The sequence below is a fragment of the Trichosurus vulpecula genome, chromosome 2 (assembly GCF_011100635.1).
Source record: "Trichosurus vulpecula isolate mTriVul1 chromosome 2, mTriVul1.pri, whole genome shotgun sequence".
Taxonomy (NCBI): domain Eukaryota; kingdom Metazoa; phylum Chordata; class Mammalia; order Diprotodontia; family Phalangeridae; genus Trichosurus; species Trichosurus vulpecula.
The window spans coordinates 213,395,214-213,408,788 of NC_050574.1; the positions used below are offsets into that span (position 1 = coordinate 213,395,214).

A 13,575-nucleotide genomic window follows, 5' to 3' on the forward strand; every position below is an offset into this window, starting at 1 on the left:
ACAAAAAAAATTAATTTTTTCATAAAATTGCTGTTTTGTATAACTATATATTAAAATTGTTTTGAATCAAGATCAAAAGAAAATATTATCAGGGAATAAGGATTAAATTTCCAAGTATATAGTATTAAAGAAAATATATTAATACAGCTTAGAAAAGTGTTATAAATAGGTCACGATAGGCTATTTGGGAGCAACATTATTAAGATTTACTATCAAGGTTTACCCCTAGCTTCTGGATGATTGTCCATGATGTGGACATACATACATATATACACACATACACCCACATATATACATATATATACATACACATATATATATATATATATGCATATTCCCTTCAGCTACTCTAATACTGAGGTCTCATGAATCATACACATCATCTTTCCATGTAGGAATGTAAACAGAACAGTTCAACTTTAGTAAGTCCCTTGCAATTTCTTTTTCTTTTTTTTTTTTAAAGGTGTTTTATTTATTTTTAGTTTACCACACTCAATTTCTTTTTCTTGATTACCTTTTCATGCTTCTCTTGATTCTTGTGTTTGAAAGTCAAATTTTCTATTCAACTCTGGTCTTTTCACTGAGGAAGCTTGAAAGTCCTCGATTTTATTGGAAATCCATATTTTGCCTTGGAGCATGATACTCAGTTTTGCTGGGTAGGTGATTCTTGGTTTTAATCTTAGCTCCATTGACCTCCAGAATATTGTATTCCAAGCCCTTTGATCTCTTAATGAAGAAGCTGCTAGATCTTGGATTATTCTGATTGTGTTTCCACAATACACAAATTGTTTCTTTCTGGCTGCTTGCAATATTTTCTCCTTGACCTGGGAGCTCTGGAATTTGGTGACAATATTCCTAGGAGATTTCTTTTTGGGATCTATTTGAGGAGGCGATCGTGGATTCTTTCAATTCTGTTTTTCCCTGTGGCTCTGGAATATCAGGGCAGTTCTCCTTGATAATTTCTTGAAAGATGATATCTAGGCTCTTTTTTTGATCATGGCTTTCAGGTAGTCCAATAATTTTTAAATTATCTCTCCTGGATCTATTCTCCAGGTCAGTGGTTTTTCCAATGAGATATTTCACATTGTCTTCCACTTTTTCATTCCTTTGGTTCTGTTTTATAATATCTTGATTTCTCAACAAGTCACTAGCTTCCACTTGCTCCAATCTAATTTTTAGGGTAGTATTTTCTTCAGTGGTCTTTTGGACCTCCTTTTTCATTTGGCTAATTCTGCCTTTCAAGGCATTCTTCTCCTCATTGGCTTTTTGGAGCTCTTTTGCCATTTGAGTTAGTCTATTTTTTAAGGTGTTGTTTTCTTCAGTGTATTTTTCAGTATTTTTTTGGGTCTCCTTTAGCAAGTCATTGACTTGTTTTTCATGGTTTTCTCACATCCTTCTCATTTCTCTTCCCAGTTTTTCCTCTACTCCTCTAATTTGCTTTTCCAAATCCTTTTTGAGCTCTTCCATGGCCTGAGACCAGTTCATGTTTTTCTTGGAGGCTTTTGTTGTAAGCTCTTTGACTTTGTTGATGTCTTCTGGCTGTATGTTTTGGTCTTCTTTGTCACCAAAGAAAGATTCCAAAATCTGAGACTGAATCTGGGTGCATTTTCGCTGCCTGGCCATGTTCCCAGCCAACTTACTTGACCCTTGAGTTTTTCAGTGGGGTATGACTGCTTGTAGAGTAAAGAGTACCATGTTCCATGCTTGAGGGGATGCGCTGCCACACCAGCACTCCTCCTTCCCCAAGAACCCCCAACCCGGACTGGTCTTAGATCTTCAGCAGGCTCTTCACTCCTGCTCTGATCCACCACTTAATTCCTCCCACCAGGTGGGCCTGGGGCCGGAAGCAACTGCAGCTGTAGTTCTGTAGCTGCCCCACCTCCGCTGCCCCTTGGGTGGTGGCCTAACCGGGAACTCCTTTCACTCTGTCCCCAGCAGTTTTTCCCACTAACCTTCTCTGTTGTCTTTGGTGTTTGTGGGTTGAGAAGTCTGGTAACTGCTGCAGCTCACTGATTCAGGGCACTAGGGCCTGCTCCACCCGGCTCCTGCTCTGGTTGGTCCCCACGGCCACGCCAGACTCTGCTCTGCTCCGCTTCACTCGGCTCCCGGCTCCGTGCAGGATAGACCTCACCCAGGGACCATCCAGGCTGTCCTGGGCTGGAGCCCTGCTTCCCTCTGCTATTTTGTGCATTCTGCAGTTCTAGAATTGGTTCAGAGCCATTTTTTATAGGTTTTTGGCAGGGAGCTCACGCTAGTCCCTGCTTTCCAGAAGCCATCTTAGCTCCACCCCCTATTCAATAACAATTTAAAAATAAAGCTATTTCTTAAAGCAATAGAGTCCAACAATAATTAGTAAACACTATTTGAAAGTATATCTTTTGAAAGTAGGAATTATAAAAAAATAAGTACACAGGTTCAGTTTGGTATTTTTTGGTCAGGTTAAAGATTTGCAGCTAAAAGGGACCTTAGAGTTCATCTTCCTTACTATTCTCCAACTACTATGATTGCTTGTCTAAATGTAATCTCACAGAGACATCATCATCATCATCATCATCATCATCATCACTTGCATTTGTATAGCACCTACTATGTACTAGGCACTGTGATAACCACTTTACAAATATCATCTCATTTGGTCCTCACAACAACTCTGGGGGATAGGTGCTATTATTTATCCCAATGTTACAATTAAGGAAAGTGAGGAAAACTGATATTAAGTGACTTGGTCACACAGCTAGTTAATTTTCTCACGCTGGATTTGAACTCACGTTTTCCACACTCCAGACCCAGAACTCTATCCACTACACCATCTAGCTGCCTAATCAAAATATTCTTTTGCAAATCCCCTCACTTCCTTAAAATTAGAAAGTTCCACCCAGACTATATATATATATATATATGGCTTTGGGACTTCAGTCCAACTCAGTATAAAAAAAAACCACTCAAGCTCTTTATAGCTACAGATATAACTGATTCAGTTTAAGCTAACATTACTCTGACTTTCCCTACTCTGTAGGGGAGTGCTGCTGTTGAAGTAATTCCATATACTTTTTAGCTTCTTTCTCTTTCAGAACTCTTATCTGTGTCCTTCATCCCTTCTCCTCTAGGACTTTTATTCCAATAGTTACCTCCTGTTTCATACATCTTTAATCTATCTCTGTCCACTAGCTCCTTCTCATCTGCTTAGGCATCCCTAATTCTTTAAAAACAAAAAAGCAAACCAAAAACAACAATACCAAAACCCCTTCTATTGATCCCTCTAAATTTCTGTGTTTCTTAAAATTTTTTCCTATACCCAAATCCGTTGTTTTGTTATTATTTTATTACTTCCTAATACTCTGTAATCAGGCTTCTGCACCCACCATGATACTAAAATTGCTCTTTCAAAGGTCCTCAATCTAATGACCTTTTCAAAGTCCTTAACCAAGTGGACCTCTCTCCGGTGACACTTTTCACCATTCCTTCCTGAATATACCCACCTCAATCTTGGTATACACATAGTAGGGAGACTGGGTGTTGTGCAAGTAAGAGATGAAAGTGAGTAGAACTAGTATCATGTAGTAATTTGGGGGAAATATGTCCTTGGATATTCCTCTTGATTTGGAGAATAGCTGAAGCAGGTGGTGTAGGAGTATCTATTGGATTATGTAGGAGATCTAGATAATAAAAAGATTACTGGTAAATACGTGGAAGTAAGAATGTTTGATGAGAGTAAATGCAACAGAACGACAGTCCAACTGTCACAACTGGTAGTAACTGAGCTTATTTCTCTCACCTCTGTATTTTCACTGTGCTGAATAGGGCTTATGGTAAAAGACATATCCTAAAGTTTGGCTAGTTTTTCCTTCACAGAGATTGAAACTATCCTTAAGATTTCACTGGATTAGGAGACTAAAGTTCAGGGTATTAACATGTCTTCAAGGTCACCTAAGTACAAAAAAGTCATACGGAACTCCAGGAGCTCTCCAAAGGTTGGCCGACAGACCACAGTGAGCAACTCCAAGGCAGGAGAGCTTTATTCAGCTAAATTACCTCAAAGTGTCCTAAATGCATATTCTTGTTGAGTAGCTTTTTCCTGATATGGCTGAGTATGTTCCCTTCTGTTGAATGACGTATATGTGTATCACTTAGTTCAAATATTCAACATAAACTAACATATAGATCAGGCCTAGCCCAGAATGAGAATGTTCATCAGTTTCCATGTGAATATAGAATTATGGCTACAACTGCCAAAGAATTCATATAGAATGTACCAGAGTTGAGAAAATAACTGATGATTATAGCTGTAATCAGATCCACAGCAGCACTGAGAGACTGAAAGAGATGAGCTTATTTCTAATGCCCCATTCCTTAAGAATGGTCCCAGTGGTTAGGCACTAAATATACCTAAGATGACTGAGGTACTACTTACTGTCTCTTGGTTCTCCTCTACTGCTCCTTCATAAAACCCTTTGGTATTTCCTCTTCCTAACTCTTCAGTGTTGTTCTAAAGGTTCTCTTCTTTGTTCTCTTTTCTCTCTCCCTTTCTCTACTCTCTTTTTTTGGAAATTGCAAACAATATTTTGTTTAGAGAAAAGAAAACTACTAGAGCAACAAAGAGATAACTGAAAGCAGAGTAGAAATTAGAAATGCTAGTAAATTGGAAGCCATGAATAAATAGGCTGAGTTAAAGGCTAGTAATGAATAACAAAGGAGAACAGAAAGAATACCAGTGACCAAAATAGCAAATGGAAATTCAGAGAGAAGGCAAACAGAAAATTGAGTAAAACAAATGAGAGAAAGATAATCAATTTAAAGTAGCAGTTATATGAGATAATAATGGATGTAGTATAGTTAGTTCTTGAAAAAAGAAATTTGACAGAATATTAAACCGTAAGGAAAATGAAGTTAAAAACACTGTAACCTTTGTACTGTTAGAACTCTAAAGGAACATGAAAAAACTGTGGTTCACTTGTAGTGACGGCACTTTATACAACCTGTACAATGGAAGAGTGTAGAAAGGCACGTCACCATCTAGTAAAAAGGAATATTTTTAGTTCCTTAGGGAAATGCAAATGCCAGTGTAATTTTAGGTTCCATGGTAGTCATTACAAGACCCTTAATTTTAGACTGAATTTTAAATTAACCACATGGACATTTTGACTTTGCTTGCTGGAGAACAAAATGACTCCAAGCCCTAGTGTTCCTAACAGTGAAATTTATCAGTGATTAGGTACAACAGGAAAAATGAAATTGTAAACAAGCAAGGAAAATTAAGTTGATTTTATACACACGTATGCATACATACAAACATACATACATATAAACTGTGGAGATGGAGGAAATAATGTGCAGAATTTAATATTTGATGAGAGACCTATCCAAAGATATGGAAAATCTGATTGAGAAAGTTGTAATGATAAATTGTCTTAATTATTACAAGAATATCTCTGTCACAAGTGCCCCAGAAATATCTGATTGATAAGGAGGCATTTAATACTCTGAGACAGTTGTTACGGTACTCATTTGTGAAACACAGATTCTTATAATCCCTGAAGATTTCTGACATGATGAGTATAGTCCTTAGTTCCGGTTTATGTCCTCTTAAATTCAGTTATTCTTCTGTCTTACTTATCTTCTTATTATTTTCTGGAATGTCATAGGATTGGAATATTAGTTTAGAGCAAGAAAAATGCTTTGATTTCCTTTGAGGAAGGACATAAAATGAAATGTGTCAGCATGAAGCAATTTCCTTTTTTGATATAATCTTTGAAGTCTTAAATAAGGACCAAAAATAAGACACTCTCCATATTTGAGGGGAGAATTGCTCTTGTTAAAATCTCCCATTGTCCATCAGCCTTTGGTGAATATTAATACATGTTTATATGTGGTCATAAATACCACAAGAACTTGAAATTCCATTTAAAGAAATACCACTCAGCACAATTCCTGGCACATCAAAATGTTTAATAAATGCTTATTAACTTTTAAACTAGATGAGAGAGTCTATTCTTTAAAAATAAAAGAAAATATCACTGTAACTAAAATTGAAATATAAAAATTCTACTTTACCTCTAATAAATCTAAGTTCTGATTTCCCTAAGGAAGAACATCAGTTAGTTTTAATGGAGCCTCATTCTCATTAGTATGCAATACTAAACTATCACTCAATTGAAGCTAATTTGGTAAACTGGTATTTAAAATCTTGGCCACAGAAAGAGCCAAAAATGAAGCAGCAACAACACCCTAGGGTTAAACAGTATTGCTTCTCAGTGGACTCATCTCCTGAAATTGCAAAAGCCACATAAAAATTGTATAATGCATCTGCATGTATTTATTTATGTGTTAACTTTATCTAAATAATAGCAAATTGAAGAATTTAGCAAGAAACCAGATTTTTTTTTTGCTCTGCTAGCTAATGATATTTTTATTCCTGCCTTTTCTTAGTTTAGTCATTAATGGTGTAGGTACTCAAGGAGTACTTTTCTAATTGACTTCCAATCTTTGGTTCTCATAGAATTGCTGTGTATATAGAAAATCTGTTAATTTAAAGTCAAAAGTTATTTGGTATGTTTGAAATAAAGTGTACTAGAACTCCACTTAACAAGCTTTTGTAGATAACCCATCTAAATCCGTACTAAGTATAACTTTCTTTTTAAAAATCCTTATCAAACTTTTATTGTCTTCAAAAGTAGCTTGCAGACTTGCACAGAAGGAGATATGAGTTGTTGGGGGTTTTCGGGGTTAATTTTTTCTAACCATTTATTCAATTAACCTAAATTTCTCACTGATAATCTTCTGGAATCAAAGCTATTTCAGACTGTAGGATAAAGCTGGTTATGACTGAGGCACTGTTGTTCTTGTGAGAGAGATTGAATCTATACTATATATTAACATGTTTATTTTTTAAAGTAAAATGTTTTATGTCTTGCATTTACATTTTCAGTTGTTGTTCAATCACTTTTCAGTTGTGTGTGACTCTGTGACCCCATCTGTGGATTTCTTGGCAAAGATACTGGAGTTGTTTGCCATTTCCTTCTCTAGCTCATTTTACAGATGAGGAAACCAAGGCAAACAGGGTTAAGTGGTTTGTCCAGGGTCCCGCAGCTGGTAAGTGTCTGAGGCTGGATTTTTACTCAGGAAGATGAGTTTTCCTGACTACAGGCTGGATACTCTATCCACTGCACCACCTAGCAGCAAGTATTTGCATTATTTGCATTTCAAACAACCTGCCCTTGCCTTCCCTTTTCTCTCTCAGAAACAAAGAATGAAAAGGAGAAAAAAAAGTTCGGCAAACCTAACCAGCACATCAGCCAGGTCCAACATGAAATGCAGCTCCACATCCATTATTTCCCACCACCTGTAAAGACAAGAGGGAAGCGCATTCTCACATCTCTTCTGTGGGGCCAAATTGGTTGTTATAACTTCACAGCATTCAGCTTTATTTGCTTTATTGTAGTTCTCTCTGTTTACATTGTGGTAGTCATCACATGGATGGTTTTCCTGGTTCTGCTTATCTCACTTTGCACAACTTCTTATAATTCTGACCGTGCTTCTCTGTATTCATCATATTTCTTAAAATGCAAGAATATTTTATTTTATTCATTGACTCCTGCTTGCCTCACTCAATAGGCATCTACTTTGTTTTCAGTACTTTATTACTACAGAAAGTGCTGCTATAAATATTTTATCATCTACTTGAGTTGTTTTTTTTTTCCCCTAGCATCAGCCGGTTTGGCTGACTTTGTTGATTTTGTTTACAGTTGCAGTCATTGCGTTGTTCTTTTGGCCCTTTCCTCATTTTACATCACTTGATACAAGTTGTACCATGTTTTTCTGAATTCTTCTTTGTCATCTTTTACAACGGAGTGATATTCCATTACGTTTATAGACTATGAGATGTTCTGCCTTGCCCAGTCACTGGGTGTGCATTTTATTTCCAGCTTTTTGTTACTATAAATAATGCTGCTATGAATATTTTGAGCCATATTTGTCTGTTCTTATTCTCAGTAACTTCCATAAGACATATTCCCAATAATAGGATCTCGGAGTCAAAGGATATAAATAATTTAGTCACTTTTCTTCATAATTAACAATTGATTTCCAAAATGGCCCAACCAATTCACAGCCCCCAAAGCAATGGTTTAGCATTCCTGTCTTCCTATAGTGCTCCCAACAATGTTTTCTCATCTTTTAACGTCTTTGTTAGTTTAATGGATATAAAGTAGTAGAACTTTAGGATTGTTTTAATTTTCATTTCTCTGATTGTTGTGATTTGGAATTTTAGATGGTTATTGATAGTTTCTTCTTTTGAAAACTATAAATGTTTTTTGACCATTTGTCTTATAGGAAATGGTTCTTGATTTTATATACTTATGGCAATTCTTATAAATTTTGGACGTCAGACTTCTTTAGATTTATTTAATGCAAGTGGTTTTTTTTCTGATCCTAGATGAGTCTTATTTTAGTCATCTAAATTTTTTATTTTATTTATCCAAGATTCCATATTTCATCTTTTATTCTCGTAGCACTTTGAACCCTTTCTCTCACATGATGTTAATAGGGTTAGGATTTGACCTGTGATTTCACTGATATAGAAAATTCCCATGAGGATGCTCTCTCTGTCAGTGCAGGTCAGTAATTTCTCTGCAATCTGGAGTCTTAGAGAATTACCTGGGGGCACTCTGAGGGTAAGTGATTTCCATAGGACTGAACACACACAGATGCAGGAGGGGAAGAGAAGAAGGGAACAAGCTTATATCAGTCACCTACCATGGGCCAGACACTATGCTCAGCTCCTTACAAATATTATCTCATTTAATCCTCACAGCAACCCTGGGAGGTAAGTGCTTCAATTATCCCCATTTTATAGTTGAGGAAACTGAGGCAAACAGAGGTTAAGTGATTTGTCCAGGGTCACATAGCTAGGAAGTGTCTGAGGTTGGATTTGAACTCTGGTCTTCCTGACTCTAGGCTAAGTGCTTTCTCCATTGTACTCCCTGGCTGCCTTGCTCTGGGGCCCACTTTGTCCACAGGGTGACATTGCCTCCATGACACTAATGTTTCTTACAGTGCTATATACTAGTCATAATTCTCCTACTTGTAGGTCATTTTATTGCAGAGTCCATGTCTTATTTACATATCGATTTCCCTTGGTGCCTAGCACAGTGCTTCTCCTTCAGAACTTTAAAAGTCCTTAGATAATGACACTACATTTTGGTAGGACCTCCCATGTCTGTGCTATGTTAGCATAGCCTTCCAGAACCCAAAGTAAACTTAAGACCATACTGAGGCCCCATAGGAGGAGGAAGTGCCTCGCTTCATTGGAAAAGGTGGCCAATAAATGTTTAAATTGGATTTAATTAAATGTTTGGTGGAATAAGGTTAATATAAAAACATGACTTGCTCCTGGTGGCAACAGCATCTGTCATTCCTGTGCATACTTTCTTTAACTCCATAGTTCCCAAAATTAAATGATTATCTTGTTTTCAGTAGCCAAGAGATTCATGGAGGCCTTTAAAATTTTTTTGTCCTCTTCTCTTTGCCCTGGCAAATGAGAATACATAACTGTTCCAGTTATGAATTGCAGTGAATATGGCAACAGATCCTTCCATATGATATATCATATTCTTGGCTGTTAAATTGATAGTTTGGGGGATTTTGCAGTATTAGGCTATTCTATGTTTTCACTGACTGTCATACAAAGAGGTAAAGTAGTCACCATAGAGAAAATATTTACCCTACCCTAAAGAATGCTTTCTGAATTAGATAAGGCTGTAATTTGGTGAAATGTATGCCGTGCTATTTTCAGGTCCCCAGATTTGTATAAAATGCAGCTCCTGAACAAAGCATTTGAACAATTACAGTCAGGAAGAGGGGAGTCTCTCTTTCTCTCTCTCTCTCCCTTTTTCTCCCCCCCCTTCTCTGTCTCCCTCTCCCTCTCTCAGATATTAAAAGCCTGTGGGTCATGACAGGCCTATTGTAGGCATAGCATAATGCCTGGAGAATCATTTCTGCTTCAAGGAATGAATGAATGGCAAGATACGGGAGGAACAACAGGCAATTTTCCAGTTTGAAGAATATGCCTCTTGTCCTTGACAGTGGATCAGACTTCTTTAATGGGACAGCATTTTTTCCACATCTCCATTGTCATCATGTCTTAGATTAGAAAGTCCTAGACGAACACTTAATACTGTATCCCAAAGTTTAAAAAAGCGTCTTGTTCTTGCTATAGAAGTTCTCAGGTTTATTTTGTTAACTAATCTTCCAAAGTGTTCTGCGTGAAACCACTTGCTTTGTTAAGCTGAAACACTGATAGGGAAATCCCTAAAGCCCTGGTCTGTGCTTGTTGAACTGGAGCTTTTTTGATTTAGAGGCATGGAGTAACAACAGTTAATGAGTAGCACTTATATGATGCTTGAAGGTTTGCAAAGCATTTTGCATATTGTCTTATTCGACTCTCACAAAAATCCTGTATGGTAGAAGTGATTATTATTCCCTTTTACAGATAATTAAACTGAGACTTGCCCAGGGTCACACAACTAGTGAGTACCAGGGGCCAGATTTAAACTCAGATTTTCTCAGCTCCAAGTCAACTACCCTATTCACTGCATGCCCTTAGATGTCTTAAGCGCTAGAACTCTCAAATTGGTCACTGGTGCTAAACCAAAGATACAAGTCCTTGAGCCCTTATAAGTACAAAAACCATGTTTGTACAAAGTAAAGGGAATTGAATTAGAAGGAGAGCAGGTAGGAAATATTTCACTGATACACAGAAACACAACTTGCAAGATAAAGCAGTGCTATGAACTCTGTGGGACACAGTTAGGTGGCACCGTAGATAGAGCCCTGGGCCTAAAATCAGGAAGACCTGAGTTCAAATTTGACCTCAGACATGCACTAGCTGTATGACCCTGAGCAAGTCACATAACTCTGTTTGCCTCTGGGCTTCTTCATCTGTCGAATGAGCTGAAGGAGAAAATGGCAAGCCATATCTTTGCCAAGAATACCTCAAATGGGGTCATGAAGAAGCTTAAATAACTGAGCAACAATAACAACGTGGACTCTGCAAAATCATAGCAAATTGACTTGGCATAAAATACAAAAGCCCTGTCCACCAGTCTGCCAGTCATTCCCACTAAGTTTCATGAATGCCAGAACCTTTGCATCAACTTCCCCTCCCTCTGCCCAGCATGTACCGCAGTGTCAATCACAACCCTGCGTACGTAATACTTTGATGAAATGAAGGAGCCTGTAAAGTCTTAACAGCCTATCTTTCTTTTCCCTGGATCCTATACCTCCTGTTGTTGGCTCTACACAGAAAATCCTGGCTGATGTCAGAATAGCCTATAGGCATAGCGGTGGTTGGGATGGTGTTGGGTGGGATTTCTGAATTGGATAATTAATCCAGCTTTAGGTGTCCAGTTGTTTGTGATGCTAATGGACCCAGGTAAGGAACAGTACCTAATAAGAAAACATTTAATTGGGACAATAAAGAGATGAAAACAACATCAACCCAGTCCCAGATGAGTACAGTTTTCTTACAAAGGACCCAGGTAGTGCAAAGACCTTGTACAGCTGGGGAACGTGTACAGGTGAGACATCCACCTGGATAACTTCAGCTTTCTGCTTGAAAGGTGATTGGCTGCTATCCGCCATCCTCTACCCATCACTCACATGGCCAATATGGCTCCCAGATGGTTTCCAATGTGGCATGGCTAGGATAATACTTGTAATTTCCAGGCCTGATAGCTTCCAAGCTATCTGCCTGGCTGCCCTCTTCTATGTAGTCAGGGGCCCTAGTGAAAATTACCATTAAACCTCCATCTTCTAGGCAAGAAAAATTTTTCCAGACCACTTTACCAAAATGGCATCAGCTCTGATTGAGGAACAGAAAATAACCACCTTCTTCAACTTCCATGCATAGATAATGTGTTTCTCTCTCAGGAAAAAAAAAAATTTTAAAAGAGGGGAAAGGTGACTATGCATGCTAGTCATATGGTAGTACTCAGCATTTGAGTATTTAGAATTACCTAAATAGCACTGGAAAAGCTGACAAAGTTTTCTGCAAAATTTTTGACATTTTGTTACTTTCTTTAAAAGGCAAAACATGGACTTTTTAAGTATCTCTTTTCAAATGATATATAGGTGAAAATTAACCTTAGTTTAGAAATATTTCTTCTTAGGAGGTAAACAAAATAAGCAGTAATCTTGTCTGGATATGATAATAGCTAGCATTTATATGACACTTTAAGATTTGCAAAGCACTTTACATACATTATCTCACTTCATCCATGCAATAACCTTGTGAACTAAGTTCTGTTATTATTCCCAGTTTATAGGTGAAGAAGGTGAGGCTGAGAGACTAGGTGACTGAACCAGGATCACACAGCTAGAGTGTATCTGAGGCAGAATTTGAACTTTGATGTTGCTTATTTCAAGTCCAACACTCCATCCACTGTGCTGACCAGATGATACAAACTGTTGTTTCATGTTTTCTTTTTGTTTTTGCTTTTTCTCTCCCAGTAAAAGTTTTATAGGATGTATACAATCCAAATCAAGGTGGAATAACTGGGACATTATCTGGGACATCAAATGTAAAGGGTATTGAAAGTAGAGGGTACCAAGAGCAGTTGTCCTTCAACAGAGCTTAGAATCTAATTAGCAAGAATAATTAGTCAAAACAGATTTTCTGGTGCTCTTAATGGAAATGAGTATTATACTTTGTCAAAACCTTCCTGGGGATGGGATGGGGTGCTCTTCACCTCTAACCCTGCTTTACCCTGGTTTTCCCCAACTTACACCAGTATCTTGGATCCTCTGACTTTTCCCACCCCACCCCAGAGAGGTTTCCTCATACTTACCCTGGCCACAAAAATTCCTAATTATGACTGCAGCAAAATCATCACCAAGAAAATAAGAAATGGTAAAAACGAACAATAAACAAACAAATAAAAAGTTCCCATGTGGCATAGGAAAGGTCTCAGATTAACTTTCACGTGGAACATGAAAAAGAAAGATCCTGGATTGGAATTAAAAGAATATAAAAGGCTTATACTTTTAGGTAGTTACCAAATACTTATCTATGGAACCACCTGGCTATACTCCTACAAAATATTTTATTCTACGTTTTAGTTCTAATAAATTATGTTTTATGCCCTTCATCATTATTTGGAGAATTGTTGTTGTTTAGTCATTTGAGTCATGTCTGACTCTTCATGACGCCATTTGGGGTTTTCTTGGCAAAAATACTGGAGTAGTTTGCCATTTCCTTTTCCAGATCATTTTACAGATGAGAAACTGAGGCAGATAGAGTTAAGTGACTTGTCCAGGGTCGCACAGTTCAAGGCATTCTGTGCACTGTGCCACCTAGCTGCCCTCTTTGGGTAAGACAATCATGCTGTTGTTTCAGAAAGATTGATAGTTTCAAACACAGTATATCCTGTGATATGTCCTACCATCATTGCTTTTCCTTTTCATGTTTGGTGAGATTTTTTTAAGGGGGATAAGAAGGAAGAGGTGAGGCAGAGAGAATTTTTATGGCATTTCATTATTTTATGCAATTTTATTAATGCTCCACTTCAGAGTACCTAGAAT

At 37.5% G+C, this 13,575-nt stretch overlaps 1 protein-coding gene across 4 annotated transcripts in view; it reads left to right on the forward strand.

The window, feature by feature from the left end:
• The window catches only part of SLC4A10 (solute carrier family 4 member 10), a 274,145-nt gene that overhangs the window by 72,336 nt on the left and 188,234 nt on the right, over positions 1-13,575 (forward strand). The window lies entirely within an intron of this gene.